We start from the raw sequence: 21,800 nt of genomic DNA on the forward strand, positions 1-21,800 counted from the left end.
ATTCATCAAATTGAGAGAAACAATAACCCTACCACATACAGGTTTGTTGGGGGAATTAATTATGTGCACACCAGTCAGAGTTTTCTGGATACACATCCAGAGTTTTATGGATACATCTATCACTGGTGGAGCATTATGTAATTTCAATTGCTACACAAATAAGCACACTTTAATAGTGTGTGTTTATTTCTATGAACATCAACATGAATAATGAGCATCCTATAACGGCAATTTTGTGCCTATTATTCTTCAGGACGACACCAAGTTAAAAGTTAATCACTTTCAAGAAAAGTATTAACTAAATAATAGGACAGGTGGTAAAAGCATGTGGCAATTAGCTTTGGGCATGGTGCTTACGGACACGAGTCTGCTGAGAGTGCTAGGACAATGGGAAGCAAGGCCTGGCTGGATCTGGGTCCACTGGGGTCAGAGAGTTGGAGATCCCCGTGGAATATTCTGTCTCCGGCAATGGTGAGGGGGTGTCTGAAGCACCCAGTGAACAGGGCCTTCTGGACTGGACTTCTGTCCACCTCCTGATGCCATAAGGATGGTGCCTGCTGTGCCTTAGGGAGACGAACTCTTGTCACTTGCCCCCGGGGACAAGCCATGCTGTGGCTTTGGGGGCAGAGGAGGGTAGCTCCCATCTGTTCTCCTTGTGTCTCTGAGCTGATTCCTTCTTTCAAATTGGGCATAGGTAGGAACCATGGGTTCAGTCAGGGATGAGTTCAAATCCTGGCTCTGCCATTCCTTGCCTCTGAGGCGTTGGTAAGTCTCCTGCTCTCAGCCTCAGCTTCCTTATCTGTAAAATGGGGGCTAGAGGAAACTTTGGAAAATTTGTACCCCATTTAATTCCCAAAAAGACTTGATGTGGCAGCTGGTAGGGAACAGAATGGCCTGGTGAGCTCCTGCAGCTGCTGAAGGGACGAGATGAGACACCCCAGGAGGGCACCCAGTACAGGGCTCTATAGATACGCGCTTCCTTCCATGGCTAATACAAGGCCTCAATTTGTCCATCTGTGGGAGGGAGGGACGGAGGGGCGGTGGGAAGGCTGGATGGCACCCTCTCCATGATTTCTCCCAGCTCAAAGCCACCCTCTTCTCTGTGCTAGGCTTTGTTCTGCTGTGAACAAAATTGGGAAACAGGATCAGTGTTGTATGTCTTCCTTTCACTGTTCCCCGCATCCGTCTCAGGGCAGGGGTCTAGAACTTTTCTAGACCTTAGACCCTCCACTCAGCCATGAACCTGTCTGTGTTCCTTAATCTGTGTGCCTCAGTTTCCTTACCTACAAAATGGGAATAAAAATTACGACTCTTATTCCTCATCAATAAGATGAGGGATGCAAGAGGTGCCAGAGGGTTCCCAGCACATAGTAGGTCCTGTCCCTTCCCTTCCCAGCAGAAACGCAGCGTGTTGTGTCCCAAAATTACATTCTACAACCTAATTTGGCCCTCAGTGACAATTCCAGGTCCTTCTCTCCCTCCCTCCATCTCTCACTGTTACTCTTGTTCGCTCTGGCCTCTTTCCCCTCCCTCCCCCTGCTCCCTGCTGTGGATCCTGCTGGAGGTGAATGAAGACAGGAAATCGCTGTGTCTGTGTGTCCAGGGCCCTTGGATGACAGTGGGACTGGGGTGAGGGGCAGCTGGCTCAGGAACAGCGTCCTGGGCGGAGGGCCTTGGCATGACGAGCGAACGCATCAGTACTGATGGGGTCCATATGGGCCTGTGAACTCAGCCATTGCCCTCCTGTCAGTGAACGCTGATGAGCAGTGTCTGAGCAGTGCGCTGCCCCAAGGTGAGTGAGCAGGAAAAGCAAGGGTGCGTCATAAAGATTTGCAACAATAGCTGTCACTTACTGAGTCCTTTAGCCTGGTTATTCTAACCACTTTGCATGCATTACTTTCTTGCATCTTGATCTTTGCTTTTTAAGAGCATATGCTAATATTAATAAAGATTGTAACCACCATTATCCTGCTCTAGGCACTGTGTTGAGCACAGTACACATGTTGTCTCAGTCATTGCCCCACAACCCTGTGTGAGGCTCGTACTGTTGTATCCCCATCTTACAGATGAGGGGACTAAGGTTCAGATAAGTTCCTGGTGCTAGAACAGAGCTTCTCACACTTTCGTGTACATGCAAAACAGCTGACAATGTTGTCCTATTCCAGATTGTTCAGGTCTGGAGTGGAGCCTGAGATTCCACCACTTTTCTAACAGGCCCCTGGGTGATGCAGATGCTTCTGGTCCTGACCACACTGGAGTAGGGAGATGTGAGATCACCCCACCAGAAAGTGACTGACCTGGGATCTGAACACACACCCTAATCAACTGTGGGGCTTAGACTTTGAAAAGCACCGTTGTGAGAAGGTATGAGAGGACAGAGAAAGGAGGGACTGTTTCTGACCAGAGGGTTGAAGGAAGGCTGCATGGAAGAGGTAGTTTGAGTAGGGCCTTCAAGGATGGGTGGGACTTTGAAGAGATGGAAGGGAAGGGGCATCTCGGGTCATGCACAAAATCACAGAGCAAGGAAAGAATGGGATGTGTTTGGGGGATACTGTTGTTGAAGCATAGGGTAGGTAGGGTAGGTTATGGATTGAATTGGGCCCCTTACCCTAATTATAGGTTGATGTCATAACCTAGCATCTCAAAATTGGACTTTCATTGGAAATGGGGTCATTCCTGATACAAGAAGAGATCATGCTGGAGTTGAGTGGCCCTCTAATGCCATATGATATGGTGTCCTTAGAAAAAGGGAAGATTTAGGAGCATGTGGGTGGCTCAGTGGTTGAATGTCTGCCTTTGGCTCAGGGCTTGATCCCGGAGTCCTGGGATCTAGTCCTGCATCAGGCTCCCCGCAGGGACGCTGCTTCTCCCTCTGTCTGTGTCTCTGCCTCTGCCTCTCTCTCTTTGTCTCTCATGAGTAAATAAATAAAATCTTTTGAAAAAGGGGTGGGGGGAGATGTAAACACAAAGCCATGCATTGGGAGAATGCCTTGTGAAAAGGAAAGTCACACCTCTACCAGCCAAGGAGCCACCAGACACTGGGAGGAGGGCCTGGAACTGATCTTTCCCTAAGGCCCTCTAGGGAGCATGGCCTTGGGGACACCTTGATCTTGGACTTCTCTCCCGGAGCAGTGAGACAATACATTTCCGTTGTTTAAACTGCTCTGCTTGTGGCACTTTGTTCTGGCAGCCCTAGTGAAGAAATACAGTGTATCTATTCTGAGTGTGTTGGCAGATAGCCTTGAGGAAGAAAAATGCTTTTTGCACCTAGGAATTGTACTTTTAAACCCAAAAAATCCCTCGTCCCAAGGGGAAATAGGTAGGAGGATGGATAACTGGTTCAAGAGGGGTCTCTTCCCCACTGCCTGGGACCTGGTTAAAAGCACATGCACATGTGTACACACAAAACTAAGTTAAGGCCTAACTCGAAGAGTTTCTAAGTACTGATTTCGGTCTTTTTTATCCCCTGAGAAGGTTATAGGGGAGAAAATGGGGCAGAAATGACCAGGCATTGAGTCTTATTGTGTGAGGCATTCTCTATGCTTTAATTCTATCCCCACTGAACTCTTGGAAGGAAGAGCACATTATCCTCATTTCACAGAGGATGAGACTGAGGGTCAAAGAGTTTGGGTCACTTACCCAAGGACCCAATGACTGGAGATAGCACCATAGACATTGGGACCCAATGGTCTAACTCCTCCCATCCTCCTGCCATTATGGAATATGTAACAACAGGGAAAAGTGACCTAGAGCTGGGCTGCAGTTTGAGGAAGGGAATGAATCCCCGATCAGGAGATTGGCAAAAAGATCTGCCTACAGAATTCTTACCATATGAGGTAACGGCCCCCTTATTGTTCAAGCTACCTCTAGTTGCACCGTCTGTTGTTTGCAATCAGAGGCATCCTAACAGAATCAGCTGTTAAAATGAGCCAGGTCTTTAGGTCCAAGATATATCATAAGTGCTGCACATCAAGAGGAGCTAATAAACAATACGCTTGTTTCCCTACCCACGTTCTGAACCAACGAGAAATGAGAATGAGAGAAAGGCAGATGGGTCCTCAAAACATTGCCTTTACCAAAGATAAAGCTGTTATTGGAGAACATGCCTCTGTGTGCGGGAGGGTGGGCTGCCTTATGTTACACCGGAACAGGCAGACTGGCCCTTCCTCCTGGGGTGTAGGCAGCTTTGGGCCATGGCAGGGACTGTGAGAACCAAGCAGAACCTGGCTCCCCACGGAGAGAGTGGGGAGGAAGATTCTGGTCTTCTGTTGCCAAGTTCCTTATCCCGGACCCACCAATGAGGTAGGTCACTCAGTGGGACAGGCCTATAAGGGGATTGGAGAGAGTGAGTGGCATCTAGAGTGTTGCTTCTGGAAGATTCATCAGGAGTGTGTGTGTGTGTGGGGGGATGTTCTTCTAGAAGGGTAAAATTAAAAGATTGGGGAGAGAGAAAAAAACAGAGAGATATGGGGGAGGGATAAGTAATTATATAATATGAACTTATTTTTGTTTAAAAAATGAGAAAGACCTACACGTGTACATTTGTGTGAGCACAGACAGGAATGCCCCGAGGGCTGAGGGTGGAGAAGGGAGGGAAAGATGGTAAGTGGGAGTAAAAGACAATGAGGTACAGGGTCCCCACCCACAGGGTGCTTCCATTCCTTTCGGCAAGCTCAGACAACATTCTAGATCTCATCTTGAAAGTGAGATAGGGTCATGGGTTCAGTGTGGAACTGGAATTGTGCAAACTGTTCACAGGAGGTTGAAGAAATCAGAGGAGTATTCACAGTGGAGATGAACACTGACCGGGAGGCTGAGAATATAGACCAGTGGTTCTCAAAGAGGGGCCCCTAGATCAGCAGCATCCCTGTTACCAGGTAACTTATTACTAATACAAATTCTTGGGCCCCATCCCAGATCTGCTGAGTCAGAAACTTGGGGAAAGTCTTAACTAGCCCGAGGTGACCCTAATGCTTGCTAAAATTTGAGAACCACTGGTGTAGATGATGCACCTTTGTAGTCAGATCACCTGGGTTTAATCCTGGCTCTGGTTCTTAGTACGTCTGTGACCCTGAGCAACTCAAGTAACTTCTGTGAATCTCAAGTTCCTCATGGTGGAAAATAGGAATATTGTCGTATTTTATGCAATGATTGTTACGAGGTATATGTGAGGCACCATTCTTGATACTGAGGTTCAGAGTTGAACAGTCCTGACCTCTGACTTCAAAGAGCTAGCAGTCTCTTGTTGTAATAAAAGCCAATATTTATTGAACACCTGTTAGGTGCCAGACATTATGCTGAGTGCTGTATGTGTATTATGGCATTTATTTCTGAGAATAGTCCTATGAGGAAGGAAGGGTCATTATCTTCATTTTCAGATGGGGCTAAGTGACCAGGAAAAATGCACATGACCACTGAGCGTGGGTAGCTGAGAGCCAAAGATAGGCTGTCTGGCTCCAAAGGCCAAGACAGAGCAAGGGGAATGGAAGTCCAGACCGAAGGCCCTCTTTCCCACAGAAGAGGGACCAGGGCCACAAGAGAGGCCCACATAAATGTGAGAAGAGCTTTATCAGTATCCCTCCTTGGCTACTCCTAAACCCAAGTTTGGGGGTAAATTTGCATTACTTTCCATTTCAAAGGATCTACATTTTCAAAATGTTAAAGTTTTCAGCTCAAGGTCCTTGCCAGAATTCTAGAACAACGATTTAGGACTAGTGGCATGAAAACATTGTCATGCCAAACCATTGCCACCATATTGAACTATTGGTCTCATGTTTACCTCTGGTCAATCTCTAATTGTTCTCTCCTCACTTCTCCTGCCTCTTCTTGGGTTCTTATCTGCTCTTCTTTGACCTGCTCTGTGTCCCCAGAGGCTGACCACTCCACACCCACCAGTCAGCTGCTCTTAGCCTCTAGCTTCCAAGCCAGAGGTACCAAGAGGGGACTAGAAAGGAAGAAGAAAGAGAAATGAGGTCTCTATCCTCCACACTCCGGTTGTGAGTGTGTCAGTGGCTGCTTTTCTCTGTACCACAGCCCCCCGCGGAGCTCCTTCGTCCATGACCTCTTCTCTTGTCCCTCAAGATCTGGAATAGTAAGAGCATTCTGCTATTGTGTATTCTGTCCCTTGGGTGCTTCACCATCCTTTATAGCTTTCCTTAATCCTGCCTACGCCTCATAAACAGTCTCCTTATTGCATTCTCTTCCTGGTAAACCTTTTGAGCATTCCATCTGTTTCCTGAGTGGGACTCTTGCTGATACAGAGAGTTGCACCAACAATGGCTAGTGTTTATGGGGTGCTTTCTCTTGTGTGGTCTTCTAAGAGCTTCACATGCTTTAGATCATTTAATCTTCTTGGTGTAGTGGGTGCTATCTGGCATTATTCTTGAATGAACGCTAGTTACCTTTGGCCAATGAACTTGAGGCACGGTTCCAGGCATGGTAAATCAAACAGAAGCTCCTACAGTGGTATGTGGCTTTCATTACCATGCACAGAAGCTGATGTTACAAAGGCCTGGCGCCTCTGTCAGTGACAACCTCCTGTCAGAGTTTATTTTTCCTCCCCCAGCTCTTGGAGCTTTGGAACTGTTTCTTATGCTGCTGGGTCCCTCCAAGCACCCAGCACAGGCCAAGAGGCTGGCAGCAGATGCGCCACGAGCTCCTGGGGACTGATTGATTGGCTGATACCGTGTGGCTGAATGAGTGGATGCTTTCAGAGCAGCTGCTGCCAGGGGAAAATTCTAAGTGCAAAATATTATTATTAATTATCACGATTGCTCTTTCAGCTGTAGGCACAGTGTCTGCTTAGAAGGAAGAGATAAGGAATTCCTGCCAAAGCAAGAGGACTGATTAATGCTGATGGATTTTGTCCTCTGAGAGGAGGCTGCAGAGTGTTTTTATTTTCTTTTTAACGACTTCTAGACTGAAGTTAATAAAAAACAAAAAAACCAATCCTGGATTTGAGGCCTGATTAGGCCCAAGCCTGTGTGACCTTGAGTGAATTACTTAGCCTTTCTGTGCCTCAGAGCCTTCATTGATTAAATAAGTTAGGACTAAGTAATGTCTAGTCATCCAGCAGTTCTCCAAAGATGCTAGGCAGTGCAACACCAGGCCCCCGTTGATTGGCTGTGCTCATCCATCCTTTCTTCTGTCAATGGGGCACTCTCAAATGCCATGCCCCTGCCTCCTGGCCTCCCCAAGACCTGAGAGTTGAATGTGTCCTCCTTTCATTGTTGTGAGAGTCATGGGCACGGTGGGGAGAACGGACGGAGGTTAAAGGGCTCATACAGAGTCCCTTCCTCTTCCTCTTTCTCCTCCTTCTTCATGGTCACAATAAGAGCCAGAACAGCTCCAGCTACCACTGTTGGAGGCTTTCCATGGTGCCCATCGCTGTTATCGGCACTGCATAGAAATGAATCCTTTTAATCCTCATGACACCTCGTTGAGGGGTGTGCTATTAACGCCCTTTCTTTACTGATAAGGATATGGGGGCACAGAGACTTTCAATCAGGTCACACAGCTAGAAGTAGCATCTGACTTCAGAACTGGAAGGACCCTTAGGGCCTGCCTAGCCTGAGTTCAACCCTGCCTGCACATTGGAATCACCTGGGGAGTCTGAAAAATGCTGGTGCCTGGGTCCTACCCAGGAGTTCTGAGTTGGTTTGGGGCGCAGCTGGGTTCTGGGTTTTTTAAATCTCCCCCAGATGATTCTAACATGAAGTATAGTTTGAGAAGCACAGATTTCATCTAATAAACTATTTGCAGATGTGGGTGTTGAGGCTCAAGGAAGGGAAGTTGTCTTCCCTGAGTTTCTCTGCCCCACGATCCTCTAGGTAGGAGGACAGAAGTGATGCCAGAGGTAGGAGCTGATCCCGTTCTCTGAAGCCCCTCACAGCCACCATCTCCAAATCTCCACAGGGTATCACGGGGGTGGTCTCCACTACCCTCTCCCACCAGGCTGGCATCATCCAAGCTTTGAGGTAACCAGCAACCCCATGGAAGGGGCGGAGGTGGAGGAGATTAGAAATGGAGACCTTGCGGGAGTCAGCCCTGGGGACTTAATTACCCTTCACCTTGTCCTGAGCCTTTGTTTTCATCCTCACTCAGCACATGATTTCCTGATCAGAGTCCTCACAGGCTTGAACTGGTGGGGATCACCAGCATCCGCCCCATACTGAGCACGGATGCCCAGCACACTGATCCCAGGTGGCAACAGCCTCAGAGCTTGGACCAAAACAAAATCCTAAAAGCAGCTGCCTAACAGGTGCTTCCTATGACCCAGACACCATGAATATTATTTCATTTAAGCCTCACAAATATGAGTGGAAAGTATTATGAATCCTACATTTCACTTGTAAGAACAGAGGCCTAGAAGAGTTAAATGATTTTTCCAGGGTACATTAGCTAGTAAATGACAGAGGGATATTTGAACACAGGTCACCTGTCAATGTTAGCCTAAATTCCACCTCCTCCAGGAAACCTTCCCTGAAAACCAAGACAGGCTAGAACAGATCCTTGTATTATGCTCCATCTTCTCTATATGTTACTTATCTCCTGTTATCATTAAGTATTCATCAGTGCTGTTGTTCAAGGAGGCTTTGTCTCTCCCACTAGACTGTCAGCGGGGCTGTTCTTGGTCAACCCCCTCCCCATATCCCCAGTTCTCAGCATAGTGCCTACTGCCTGGCAGACCAGCTGCTCAGTAGGTGTTGAAAGAAAGAAAAGATGAACGATCAAAATAATCCCAAAGTCAATACTTATACTCACGCCACAGTCTGACACTTGCCCCCAAATTTATATCAACTAGTGGGGAATGGTCTCCAAAATTAGCCTCTTTTAAGAAAAGTGGCGCCCCAGAAGGAGAAAGCCTTGGGGTCCTTGCCATATTAAGGATACTGGGAACTTCTGAGAATTTTTAGCCCAATAAGAAAAGTCTTAAGGATTCCATCACAGTTGTGCATCCCTTATGCATGGTTATGGGTCCAGTGGAGGCCAAGTGGCCTGAACTGAGCCAGGTGGAGATCTGGCCATTCAAATGATCATCAGAATTCACTAACCATTGTTTATACATCCAGTTACAACATTTAGGCTCAATTGCATATGGCTGCATGTACCAGAAGCCCATTCAGTAGATTAATCATACTGGGGTTTGATTTTTATATCTGACAACTAGTCCAGAAAAGGAAAATCTCAAGAGCTCACAGATGTTTGAGGAAACTCCTTAAGGACTCAGGATTCTTCCAGAGGTCTGCTTAGCCATCCCCAGTGTGATTTTTCATCCTCATGGTCACAAGATGGCCACATCACCTTGACATGCGTAGTCTAAGGTTACTGGCAGGAAGATGAGGATGAGAGCGTGAGGGTAAGAGGGGCCAAACGCAAAGAGCCAGGTGGGTCTGACCCTTAATCAGGAAAGCTTCTTCTAGAAGCCCACACTCTGGAACTCAGCTTGCATCTCATTGGTCCAAGCCAGGTCACATGGCACCTAAGCTTCAGAGGAGCCTGGGGAGGTGACTATTTTTAATTAAACGTATTGCCCAGTAGGGATTCTGTTAGAAAGGAAGATGGGAGGGACGGATATTGAATAGGCCACTAACAATATCTGTCACATAGGCTCTGTGCTGGGCATGCAGAGTATGAAGATGTACAACATATGGTCCCTTCCCACCATGGGGCATACTGCCTGGTAGGCGAGCCTGACACAAAAACAACCTTCTATGGTACAACGGATATATTGTTAGAAGAGTGGTGGAAGCACAGTAAAGTAGGGATGGAGTATGCACACTACCTGGGGAAGCTGGGTTGGTATCACAAAGATGACATTTTGACATTTGAGATAGATGACAGTGAGACAATAGTTTACCATGTAAATAGAATGGGGGCTTAGGCTTTCAAAAGCTGGTCTCAAACTTCCTGTTAGTTCTAGCTCTTGGGACCATTCTATTCTGAATGCTTCAGACCCACACATGACTAGCTCTATATTTTTGCTCTTTGAGACAGGTCTTGAGGATGAGTAGGAGTTTGGTAGACAAACAGTAAAAGCCTGGACATTCAAAGTCTGGTTCCAAACTCTTTCAGCCTGAGCGGTTGGGATTATTGTACTCTGGAGGCTTTTAGAGCCCCCCAGGTAACTTGCCATTGCTGCATATTCTGTAGTTCATAATTTCTTTATGCCCTTCCCTCGGTGCACAGCCTTTTTTTTTTTTTTTTTTTTTTTTCCTGCCTGCAATGCCCCTCCCCCTTCATTCTCTGTAATATGGCTCTCCTGTGGTGGTGAGTCATCCTTGGCCAGCTGTTTGGAGGGCGAGAAAGGACTTCATCAGAGTGAGATGTAGCAGGAAGTTGGATAGCAGTCACATGGCCTAGCTGCAGAACTTGGCTTTGCTGGTCTTAGAAACAAGAGAAAAGAGAAACTAACTTCATGAACCCCGATCACATGAGGAACACTAGATGCATCATCTGATCCCTGAAACAACCCCATGCAGTGGGTATTTTTATGTTCCTTTCACAGCCTGGGAGACCAGAACTCTGCAAGGCGAAGCAATTTGTCCACTGTTGCATAGTAATAAGTGACACACCTGCCTGTCACTGCACCCCTTCCACCAAGCCACGAGGTCATCTTGATGCCTTTCCTTGTCTTGGGTTCTGCATTGTTTCTGGAGGTCAGCCCTTCATTTTGAGGTTTTACTTCTGGGTATTCCAAGTAAAGAGTTTATACTTGAGTCTCTCTCCTACTCTTCACCTTCACTCTAAGCTAGAGCAGTGGTTCTCCAATGGAGGAGGGGGGATTTTCCTCCCCAGGTGGCATCTTAAAGGGCTGGAGACATTTTTGGTTGTCACCCTGGGCAAGTGGGCTACCATTGGCCCCCAGAGGGGAGAGACCAGGGATGATGCTCAACATTCTTCAGCACGCAGGACACCATTCCACAGCAAAAAAATTATCCCACCCAAAATGTCAGTAGTGCTGAGGATGAGAAACCTGAGTTAGAGTAAGTCTCTTCTTGTCTTTGTGAACATTGAGGAAGTAGGTTCTTTCTGGAAGTTTCCCTGAACAGTTCTTGCTATGCTTGCTCCTGCCACTCTTAACTCCGTGAAAAGCAGCCACATTATCCTATGCTGGAGGGTAATCTGTGCTGGTTGCAGCTTCCACACATGAGGTGAGGGGTGATGGGGTGGGAGGGTCTTTCTTCTTCACCCCCTCCTCAATTCTTGCTCATCTTAATTGATTCTCTGAAATTTTAATTCTCATGAAGAGCTTAACCTCCAGAGTCAAACCGCCTGGGGTTTGGATTGTGAACATATGACTTATTCAGAACAATCATTTAACTCCTCGAAGACTCAAGGCCCAACTTCAAGGTGGAAATAACAAGAGCACAGAGCTAGTTAGGGTGGATTTGAGGATTTAATGCGATAGTTCATATAAATCACAGTGCCCAGGCAGATGGTAAATATTCAATATGTGTCTGGCATTATTGTTACTCTGAGCATCTTATTTCACCTATTAGCTCTTTTTTTGAGTCATTTGTTTCTTTGGAAAGCATCTGGTACAGTGAGAAGGATACAGACACTGGAGTGAGGCATCCCAGGGTTCTGGTCAGTTAGTTCTGCTAATTTGCTGGCTATGTGACCTTGGTCAGCTTCCTTCTCTGAGCCTCATTTCCTCCTCTGAAAGCTGAGATAATCCTCCGACATCATAATTCTTGTCAGGATTAAGCTGGTCAACAGTCTGACACTTAATGTGTGTTCAGTAAATGTTAACCACCCATTCTGTTTGGAATCTTCCCGAGTATTGATGAATGAGCATTTTTGAAGCATCTTACGCACACCAAACTTGCAGAAGATGAATCATGCCTGAGAAAGATTGGGGAGGATAATCTTCACATCGGGGAGACCAAAAAGCCTGCAGAGTAAAGGTTTAGGGGCTCAAGTCTGTGGGGGGGGCAGGGACCGAGACTGTGCTACCCTCTTCAGAACATGTTTTCAATAAAACAGAAGTAAAAGTCAATGCAAGGACTCATTTGGGGGATCTGTGACAAAATTCAGTATCAAGAACATTGTTTAGACATGTCATTCCAAGACTGCAGTAGCTGAGGGTGAACATGGATTTGCTCCATTTCTCTACAGGAGTTAGCAAACAGAAAAGAAATGCCTAGACAACAATGGGGAAAGAGGGTGTTGTGCTGGAACTTTCCATTTGGCCCTCCAGACCTACTCTCCACCTGCTCTCTGCCCCAGAAGGCCAGACCACAGGGATCGCATCCATGACTTCTGCCATTCTTTGAGCCTTGACTAGCAAGGGAAGGAAGAGAGTAAGGTAGGGGTACTTATTTCCCTGGCCCCCTCCCTGCAGCTTCACTTCCAGCTGGCTGGTCTCCAAAGACCACAGCTTTTATTCAGGCAACTCTGCTTCCACAGAATGTTCTCTCTGTGTTCTTACTGACGGCTCCCTGCCCTGTCCTGGCAGCCCGGGGGTGTAGTAATGGCTCCCCAAGGTCACCAGCCCCACCATCCTGCACTCTCCCTCATGCTGCCCCATGCCCTGCCCACATCTCACAAATGGCGCTTTTATTAAACTCATCCCAAATTTGAGTGTGCTGTGCACTTGCTGCTACTACCTTAATTGAAGAGGAGGAACTCACAACAGACATAGTCCTGGCAGAAGAAATGGGGCAAACAACAAGCCAGGAGTGGTTTTCATCCAGAGAGCAACTCTTGTTGCTGCAGAAAGCAAGAGAATTTGGGGTTTTAATTTTAAAATGAGATTAAGCAAGCCTCATTTGGGTGGGCCATTTTCTAGGACATTCTGTCATATAGCACTCATATCTGCATTTGGGCTTTACCCCCTCCTTCGCTGGCCTGCCTGGCAACAAAGTTCAGCCTGGCTCCATCCTGTCTTAATCACCACCGGGCAGTGCAAGACATAGACATGCTTCCTGTCTGTATAGAGATGACTGGGCATTCCCACCAAACTGTCATAGCTTCCCCCATATCTGTCTTCTCTGTGGCACAGAGGATTACTGTACTACAGCCAGGCTCATGTTAAACTATTAATTTACATTTAAAATGTCTTCAATATGTCCACGGGGATCTCCATTCCATATGTTTGCAAGAGCTCTGGGGCCAGCAGTGGGTTTGATTTTGAGTGCTTTAAAATGAAGGCTAAACGTGATTTGCAATAGAGCAGTGCAAGCAATAGCATGGTGGCTAGGTGCCTCTTTAGTTAAGTCCTGACCTCCACTGCTTCCCACAAACAGCGTCAGAGGCTGATAGGTTGCAGTAGACCCTAGGAACCATCTCCTTTAACTGGCCCCACCCCCCTTGGCTTAAACTCTTCCCTTCCCTCCTCCCTTCCTCTCTCCCTTCTTCCCTTTCTTCCAAAAATGGGCTAAGGGCTAAGTTGATCACCTCTATTAGTTTCTTATGACTGCTATAACAAATGACCACAAGCTCGGTGGCTTAACACAACACAAATTTATTATCTAACAGTTCTGGAGGTCAGTACTCCAAAACAGACCTCACCAAGCTAAAATCAAGGTGGCGCTGTTTCTTCTAGAAGTTCTAGAGGGGAGAATCCCATTTCTTTGTCTTCTCCAGCTTCTAGAGGCCACCCATCCTAATGATTCCATTAGGCACTCTTGGCTAATCCAGAATAATCTGGCTCAATATCCTTCATTTAATCACATCTGCAAAGTCTCTTTTGCCAGGGAAGATGCTGTATTTACAGGTGCTGGAGATTAGGTGGTAGATATCTTTGGAAGGTCATTATTCAGCCTGTCACACTACCCCTCAAACAGCTTAATTTCTGCAAATTATGCTTGCATAGCACCTACACTCTTTATTCACAGTACCCATCAATGCTGGAACTCACTGCTTAGTTGTGCAATTATTGATTTAATGTCTGTCTCCCCATAACTGGACAAAAAGCTCTCCAAATGAATTAATCAGAGATGTTTTGACTATTACTATCACTTTGTCAGAGCTTCTTAGCAGCCAAGGCAAGGGAGGAAGCATGTTGAGAAGAGAAAAAGAAGAGAAAAGAAAACAATGGCTTAATTGCACCATCACTCATCTCTGCACCAGCAATATTTGGAGTGCTTTTAACCTATTCAATTCACACATTATAAAGGAGGGGCTATCATCTATAAGTAAGTGGCGTAGTAAGGTTTTGAAATCCATGCTCTTAACCAGTGTCATATAAGGACTCTCAAGCAGTATTTCCTGTGCCTTAAGAGAAGTCTGAGTGGCAGGGATGAAGGAGGGAGAGGTCAGTTTTACAGACATCTCAGGCAAGACTTTCCAGAGGATGTAATAAATGGAAGGCAGATAGGGGTGTGCCAAGTTAGGAGGTGTTGGAGGGGGCAGGAGAGTTTTAGGGAGAGTAGGACAGGGCTACCAGGCAGAGGAGATGGTGTGAATCAAGTTCCAGGCAGAAAATCGGCTTAGTCTTTTCTAGAAATCGAAGGTAATACAGTCCTGCTAGGTAATACAGTCCTGCTAGGTGACAGGTAGGGCACAGGTCAAGAAGTGAGGTTGATGCTGGGACAAAAGTGCCATTCTGAGGATTCTGTGGATAATACCCGGGCTTCAGATATTATGAGAAGCATTAGAAGATTTTTGATACAGAAATTTTAACAAAATCAGTGTTTTCACCAGGAGGAAGGAGGGTTGTAGGATTAGGATGCTAAAGGCAAAGGGCAAATGGAGAGTGTGTGAATGGGAAGCCTAGTGCCAAAACCTAGAGCTTTGTGGCTCTAGTCCAGGGCATTCTCGGCTATGCCTCTGGACCCTCCCAAAGGCCTCACCACCATACACAAAGGGATGGGGTGGGGGAATAGCAAACCCTCTGTTGTTTTGAATGAATAAATTTGATGTCCAATCACTGTTTTAGAACCAGTCAGAAAGAGTGGAATGATCCAGAGAGAAATGCACTTAATTATTAACTCACAACACCTTCCTTCAAGAAGCTTGCCTTGCTCAACTCATTCAGAAACTATTTCTCCCTCCTGTGAACACTTCCCACTATTGTTTCTGCCACTCACATTCATTCAATCAACAAATACCTGCTGAGTACCTACCATGTGCCAAGCACTGCATTAGACACCATGATAGATAACAGAAATGAACAATCTTGACCTGTTCTTTACCCTTGTGGAGTTTATCCTGCTGGGAAAATAAATCAGCAAACAAATAAATGCATACATTGTAGCACGATTTTAAGTGTGTTGAACCCCATGAAGAAGTTGAGGGTGTTTGGAAAAGATGTGAGAGGGAACCTGATTATGGCAGATTGCACCATTGGTCCCAGTTCTTTGTGTCTCCTTATAGCTTCAACCTTGTCATGTGACTTTGGAAGTTTCTCTCACTACTCATCCTGTTGACTTTTGACTTGGCCATGTGACTTTCTTTGGCCAGTGAGATGAAGTAGAGATGACAGTGAGCCAATTCTAAGTGTAGACATGACAGGTCTTGTGTGTTCCAATTTACATTTTTGTGCCTCTCTATCACCTTGAAAATATGCCTCCTAGCAGGAGGTTGGGAGGTAGTGGAGCAGAGCCACCCCAAGGGAGACATTCTAGCTAAGCAGAGTCTAGACTAAAGGACCTTTGAGTCTTAAAGGTGAATGAGAGATGCTCACATACTTCAGGCCTACCCAGGAACCTATAGAAACTGAAACAGAGTCCACTGAACTTCCTGTTTATGATGCCTTGAAGCCCCACCAAACCAAGGTGGGATTCTCAAACCCCAATACTCATGTGGATGGGCAGCCTTTTGGAGGCAGCCTCATTAAAGGCTAAGTAAACTTATGTTTGGAAAGCTCAACTTCCTCCCACCATGCATCAGTGAGGCATATGAGGAAAATTACCAACAATGCTCAAGCACTGAGTTTTCAGAAAAACATTTCATGAACTAAATATCCTGATTACTAAGTACACAGCATCATACCATCCATTTTTCTAGCAAGTGGTAATTTAAAGACCATTCAAGGAGACACACCACATGCTCTAAGTGATATAGTAGGTGTGATGAACATGATCCTCATGCTGGGGGACTTCCAGGAAATATGTAATTGGGCAAAGGAAGGGAGAGATGTGACATGACATGGGTGGGTCACTCCCTATTAGAAAAATATACGTGTGCTGGTCACTAAAGAAGTGGATGTGCTATAAAAAGAAGTGAGTGAGAGAGCCCAGATGAGATCAGCAGAGCTGATCCCAGCCAATCCCAACCCAGGTCAGCTGATATCTAGCTAACCTGCACCCTTGCGAGTTCAGTAAGCGCTCATCGATGTAAGCTGCTAAGATTGTTGTGGCTATTTGTTATATGGCATTGTTGCTTACAGTTAACGATACATTGACAATCTAGGCAGTCTGTGGCCAGATTCCTTTAAAAAATGGCATCTCAGTGAAAGCTAAGGTAAGTGGATGAAGGAAGAGGAGAGGAGCATTCTAGGCTGAGGCATGAGCAAAGGTCCTAAGTGGGAAGGACACAAACATTTAAGAAACTAAAAGAAATCAGGATTTCCTGGAGGGTGCAAAAGTGACCAGATGTGGTGGGAGAGCACAGGCAAGGAAACAGATATCTGTACACTTCCCTGCTCTGGTATGGCACATGCAAAATTAACATGTTATGGTATTGTGCATTTTTTGTGATGTTCCCAGGTATAATTCTCTTGGGGAAAGGGTCCATGGTTTACTTATCTTTGTCTCCTCTTACTTGGCCAGAGCAATATCCCACACCACAGGAAATGCCCAATGAAGGAAGGAGTTCAGCTAAGAGGAGAGGTGCTGAAAGAACAGCTCCCTGGCATCTCCTAAACTTTGGACAATGGCTACAATTTTTCTTCCTTGGTAATTAGTTCATTTATAACGCTGTTGTTTGAAATGGGAGGCCTTTCTCCTTTACCTGTTACTCTCTATTTTCATACTGAGCTTTTTGTTTCCTTGTGGCATTTCTTACTATCCGATGCTATATTTACAGAATTATTGTTTTGGCATCTGTCTCTTCCACCAGAGGGCAAGGACTTTGTCTTGCTCATGACTGTATCTTCAGTGTCACGGACTGTGCCTGACACAGATGGAGAGGCACACGAAATTTTTTTGGAAAAAAAAAAAAAGCATGCTCAGATGCTGAAATAGTTCATGCTGAAGAGCCTTCCAAAAAGCACAACCCAGAAGCTAGTGTATTAATTATCTGTTGGTTCAGTAAGAAAGTGGGACAAAGCTTTCGTACATAGAATAAGTATCTATGGACAAAGCAAAAGAGGTGATTAAATCACCTATTATCCTTGCTGGGACATGTGGGGCCTTAGGCTAAGGCCCTATAGTTAAGTGGTTAGAGTATTGTATCAATTATTTGTTGCTGTGTAATAAACCAAGACTATGTGGCTTAAAACAATCACCATTGCATTTGCTCACAATTATGTAGGATAGAAATGTGGGATAAGTTCAGCTGGGTGGTTCTGCTGGTCTCATCTGAATTAACTCATGTGGCTTCTATCATCTGGCAAGTAGTCTAGGACTGGAAGAGCCAAATGTTTGTGGTGTTGGATGTTGACTGAGCCATTCTCCCCTCAGGACTTCTTGTCCTCAAGGATGATGGCAGCTTCAGGGCAGCAGGTAGGGTGATCAGCCATGCTGCTTTGCTTGGGATTATCTTGGTTTTAGCAATGAAAATCCCAGATCACAGGAAACTCCTGAGAGAATCGGGATAATTGGTCATCCTAGCATTGAGGAAGAAAGAGAGTGGGAGTTACACAGTTTCTGAGGTCCAGGCTCAGAACTTCCACAGTGAGATGAGACTTCTGTTACCTTTTGTTAAGCATGTCCCAAGGCCAGCCCAGATTCACAGGGTAGAGAAATAGACTCCATCCCTCAAACACATTTTGCAAAGGGAAATGCATGCAGGGATGCATGCATTTTTGCAATTTACTGCAAGTTTTGTGAAAAGTAAGACCACAGACTCAGAACTCAAACTAAGGCTTTTTATGCTTATTGAAAAATCTGTACAAAGGAAGGAAGTATTACCAGTCACCGTTAGCCAAATGTTGAGTGACAGTTGACTTCAGTGTCTTAATACATGAAAACTTTAGGCTTCCTTGTATATGCAAGCACCACCTAAGACCCCTTTCTTTGGAACAATTCCTGCGGTCAGCAGATTAGGAGGGGTGGTGACATATTCAGGCAAAGGAGAGAAGACTTCTTGGTCATTATGAGAGAGGAGGGCCAGTCTCATCATCATAGAAATGTGAATGCCAAAAATGCAATTGCTAACCTGTTTGTCCAGTAAAAAAATTGGGGATAATAACAATTCATATTTATATAATGCCTACTGTGTGCCAGACATGGTTCCAGTGTAGGCGATTTACACATTTAAAATTCACATTTATAGGTGAGGAATCTGAGGCCTAACATCACCTAGGTAGCAGGTGGTAAAGTTGGCATTTGAACCCGGGCAGTCTGGCTCTGCATCTGCATCGCAAGGAGCTAAGGAGGTTGCTCTGAGGGTTAGAGAGAGGACACGGCCGGAGAGTTTGGTTCCGGAACAGAAGTGCAAGGCTCGAGTTCCCACCCGGACGGGAAGGGAGGCGCCTCCTGCGCAGGCGCAGTCCGCACCGGCCTGGAGTAGCGGGCGAGCCCGGGGGGTGGGAGGTCCCGGGGTCCGGGGGTCCTTCTTCCCGGCGTGCGGACGCGGCGGGCTGGGGCGGAACGGGCCGCGGAGGGTGGGGGTGAGGCGGGGGCGGAGTGGGGAGCGGAGCGCGAGGGGGAAACCCCGGAGCAGCGCTGGAAGATGTGGAACCGGAAGTGCCGTGGGTGTCGCGCGTAGCGGACCCCTCGGAGAGAGAATCGGCGCTGCGCATGCGCGCCCATTCTGCAGCCCGGCAGACTGAGCCCGGCCCTCCCGGGAGCGCTGCGGGGACGCCTTAGCTTCCTTTTTTTGGTGTCTGAGCCTGGATTCCTCATCTGTGGGCTCCTGCTCCTGTCTGGCCTCGTGCATTCGGGGACACCCCCCCCCCCCGCCCCAGGCACTGTGCTAAGTGCAGCTTGCTCCTGAGATCGTCCTGGGGAGACCAGATGAGATCATGCAAGAGAAAGCGCTCCTGTCCTAGATGTGAGCTCGTGGGAACTCGCATTTTCGTTTTTATTAAGAAAGACGGAGTTCAAGCGCTGCCGTCTCCTGGCCTCAGGATCCCCCCCCCCCCCACTCCGCAGTGCATCCTGACCCCTCCTGCCCCGGGAGGGGAGCGACCTGGCCATTTGCACTGCTCTAAGTCGTTCCCTGGCAGGTTGGGAGTGGATTTCGATCTCCTAATTTGGTTTGGGAGGTTGAAAATTGTTGATGCCGACATGGAACACTTGGCTCCTGCTTTCCTTCCTTCGCCCCTTGGTTGATAAAAGCAAACGAACAAGAAGCAGTGATTGGGAAAAAAACACCCTTGGCCATTCTCGTTCCTTCCTCCTTTCGTTCCCAAGCCTGGGAGCTCCATCTGTGGACATATGACATTTATTTTCTAGTAGTTTAGGACGTGTTCGTGCAACAGCTGAGTTGGACAAGACCTTGTGCTGAGCTATCAAGGTCCACGACCTTGTGCCATCAAGGTCCGGGGACCTTGTGCCGAGCCATCAAGCTCCATGGCCTTGTGCCGGGCCATCAAGCTCAACCTTGTGCCGGGCCATCAAGCTCCTCAACCTTGTGCCGGGCCATCAAGGTCCGTGACCTTGTGCCGGGCCATCAGGGTCCGTGACCTTGTGTCATCAAGGTCCGTGGCCTTCTGCCGAGCCATCAAGGTCCACGGCCTTGTGCCATCAAGCTCCGCGTCCTAGTGCCGAGCCATCAAGGTCTATGACCATGATATATGTGGTCCCTGCTCTCAAGGAGCTTACAGTATTGAGGGGAAAAGACTGTGATGGGGGATCTCCTACAAGTCGGGTTAAATTAGGCATTAGCGGAGATTTCACAGACAACCTCCATTATTTTATAAAAAACCATGGGTCGTTTTATTGTACTCGTGATTAGCATTGTGTCTTCAGTGAATGCCGTTTAGAGCCAAAGTTACATGCTTTCCCAGACCCTTACTGGTCATTAAAAAAAAAAAAAAAAGTAATTTAAGTACTTTACCTGCTCCCGGGCCACCCTCCACCATGACAGACATTCCCCTGCATCTGGGAACACGGTCTCAAAGGAGCTATATGAGACAGAAGAGAATTTCTGAGCCTTAAATGTGTTTTTCTTGTTAGTGGGCTTTGGGTTTTGCCGCCCTGTCCCATAAGAGTTGACCCTCAGGCTCTGTTACACTGTTATTTCAAGGCACAGTGCAACTACTGCACTTTTCTCCCCATCTGTATCATACTGATCTTCTTTTTCTTTAAACGGTAGCATTCACAGTCCGCTGCTCTGACCTTGACATTTAATCATAGACCACTTTGCATTGTTAGTTAACTTTCTTGTACATTATGTGTTGTTGAGCAGGGATTCAGGGACACCGTACAGTAGATGAAAAAACACAGCTTTGGGAGAGCAGAAGATCTGAGTTTGAATTCTGGTCCTGCTGCTTAGTGGCTACGTTTCTAAGACTTCATGCACCTCCGTTTGTTCAGCCGTCACATGTAAAGGTGTCTTCTGCAGGTGTGCTCCTCCTAGGCATGTAGTGAGGCTTAAATCAGATAATGAAATAAGATGGGAAACGCCTAATTTTCCTTCCCTTCTCACCTTTATGTTTACTGTTCCTGACCCTATCCAGCTTTTGTGTCTGTAGGCTCTATTTAATACTAGCGGAATGAATCAGGGCCTGTCACTTACTGTTAAATCATGAGTGTGGATTGAGGTTTTCACCCAGAATCATAAAATTTTAGGATACACGTCTTCTGATTCTCAGCCCGATGCCACTCTTTGGTGTAATCTACACTGAGCATTTCTTTAATACATGTTGAGTTCAAAGCACTGTCTCATCAAAGAGATAGACGAGGCTGGGTTCCTGCACCCAAGAGGTGTCAATCTGCCTGGGAAGCTCAGGGTCTCCATCCTCTCTGTGTTGCCTCTATCCCAACAACTAATCCTATAAAAGTTGAGGTGCTCTGTGGTATGGCCCCAGGTCATCACTTAGCTTTACTGTCTCCTTGGATGAGCCCACCCACCTCCCTGGCTTTGAATACCCAGTATATGCCAGAGACTCCCAAACGTATATCCGAAGTCTAGACTGTTCTTTTAAACTTTGAACACGCAACTATTTAACAAATGCATTTATTTCACGACTGCTTCTAATTAAACTTATCTGAAACAAGCCACTATTTCCTCCAAACCTGTTCTACATCCAGTGTCCTCCATCTTCCTTGCAGTCTCCTGTACCTCGCATCCCTCTGCCCACATCCAACAAATCATGAAGTCATGCAGTTTCTGCCTTCAAAATGTAACTGGACCCATATAATTCTCTCCAGCTCCACTGATAACACCATACTTTCTTATGGAACCCTGACCTTTCTAGGGGGTGAGCTATTTATCTTAAATGTAATTATATAGTACTCTTTCCATAAATATTTGACCATTGATTTGCCCACTAGTCTGCGAGCTCCTTGAGACTAGACATCATGTCTCCTGAGCACCCAGGACTGTGCCTACCATACATGGACATCCATTAAATAATGGTTGAAGGAAAAAAAAATAATGGTTGAAGGAATGAGCAGTAAGATGAATGTGATGAGAATTCAGAGGCAGAAGAATCACTGAGGCCTCCGGCAGCTGAGACTTGAGTTATTTCTTAGAGGAAAACAAGAATCTTCAAAGGTGACTATGGGCTCTGAATATTCAGG

General features: G+C 46.5%; 1 protein-coding gene across 11 annotated transcripts in view; it reads left to right on the forward strand.

The window, feature by feature from the left end:
* Nucleotides 1–21,800, forward strand: part of PLA2G2C (phospholipase A2 group IIC) — a 91,421-nt gene that overhangs the window by 3,847 nt on the left and 65,774 nt on the right. For 3 of the 11 annotated variants that reach the window (XR_007408713.1, XR_007408724.1, XR_007408717.1), the window contains exon 2: nt 4,759–4,877. The gene's annotated coding sequence lies outside the window, so the exon portion shown is untranslated. Of the gene's footprint in view, nt 1–2,214; nt 2,365–4,758; nt 4,878–5,870; nt 6,092–6,782; nt 6,958–12,120; nt 12,311–16,718; nt 16,845–21,329; nt 21,479–21,800 lie in introns of those variants that run through there. The other 8 variants (XR_007408748.1, XR_007408722.1, XR_007408738.1 and 5 more) reach the window with 8 other exon arrangements.

The sequence above is a fragment of the Canis lupus genome, chromosome 2 (assembly GCF_003254725.2).
Source record: "Canis lupus dingo isolate Sandy chromosome 2, ASM325472v2, whole genome shotgun sequence".
Taxonomy (NCBI): Eukaryota; Metazoa; Chordata; class Mammalia; order Carnivora; family Canidae; genus Canis; species Canis lupus.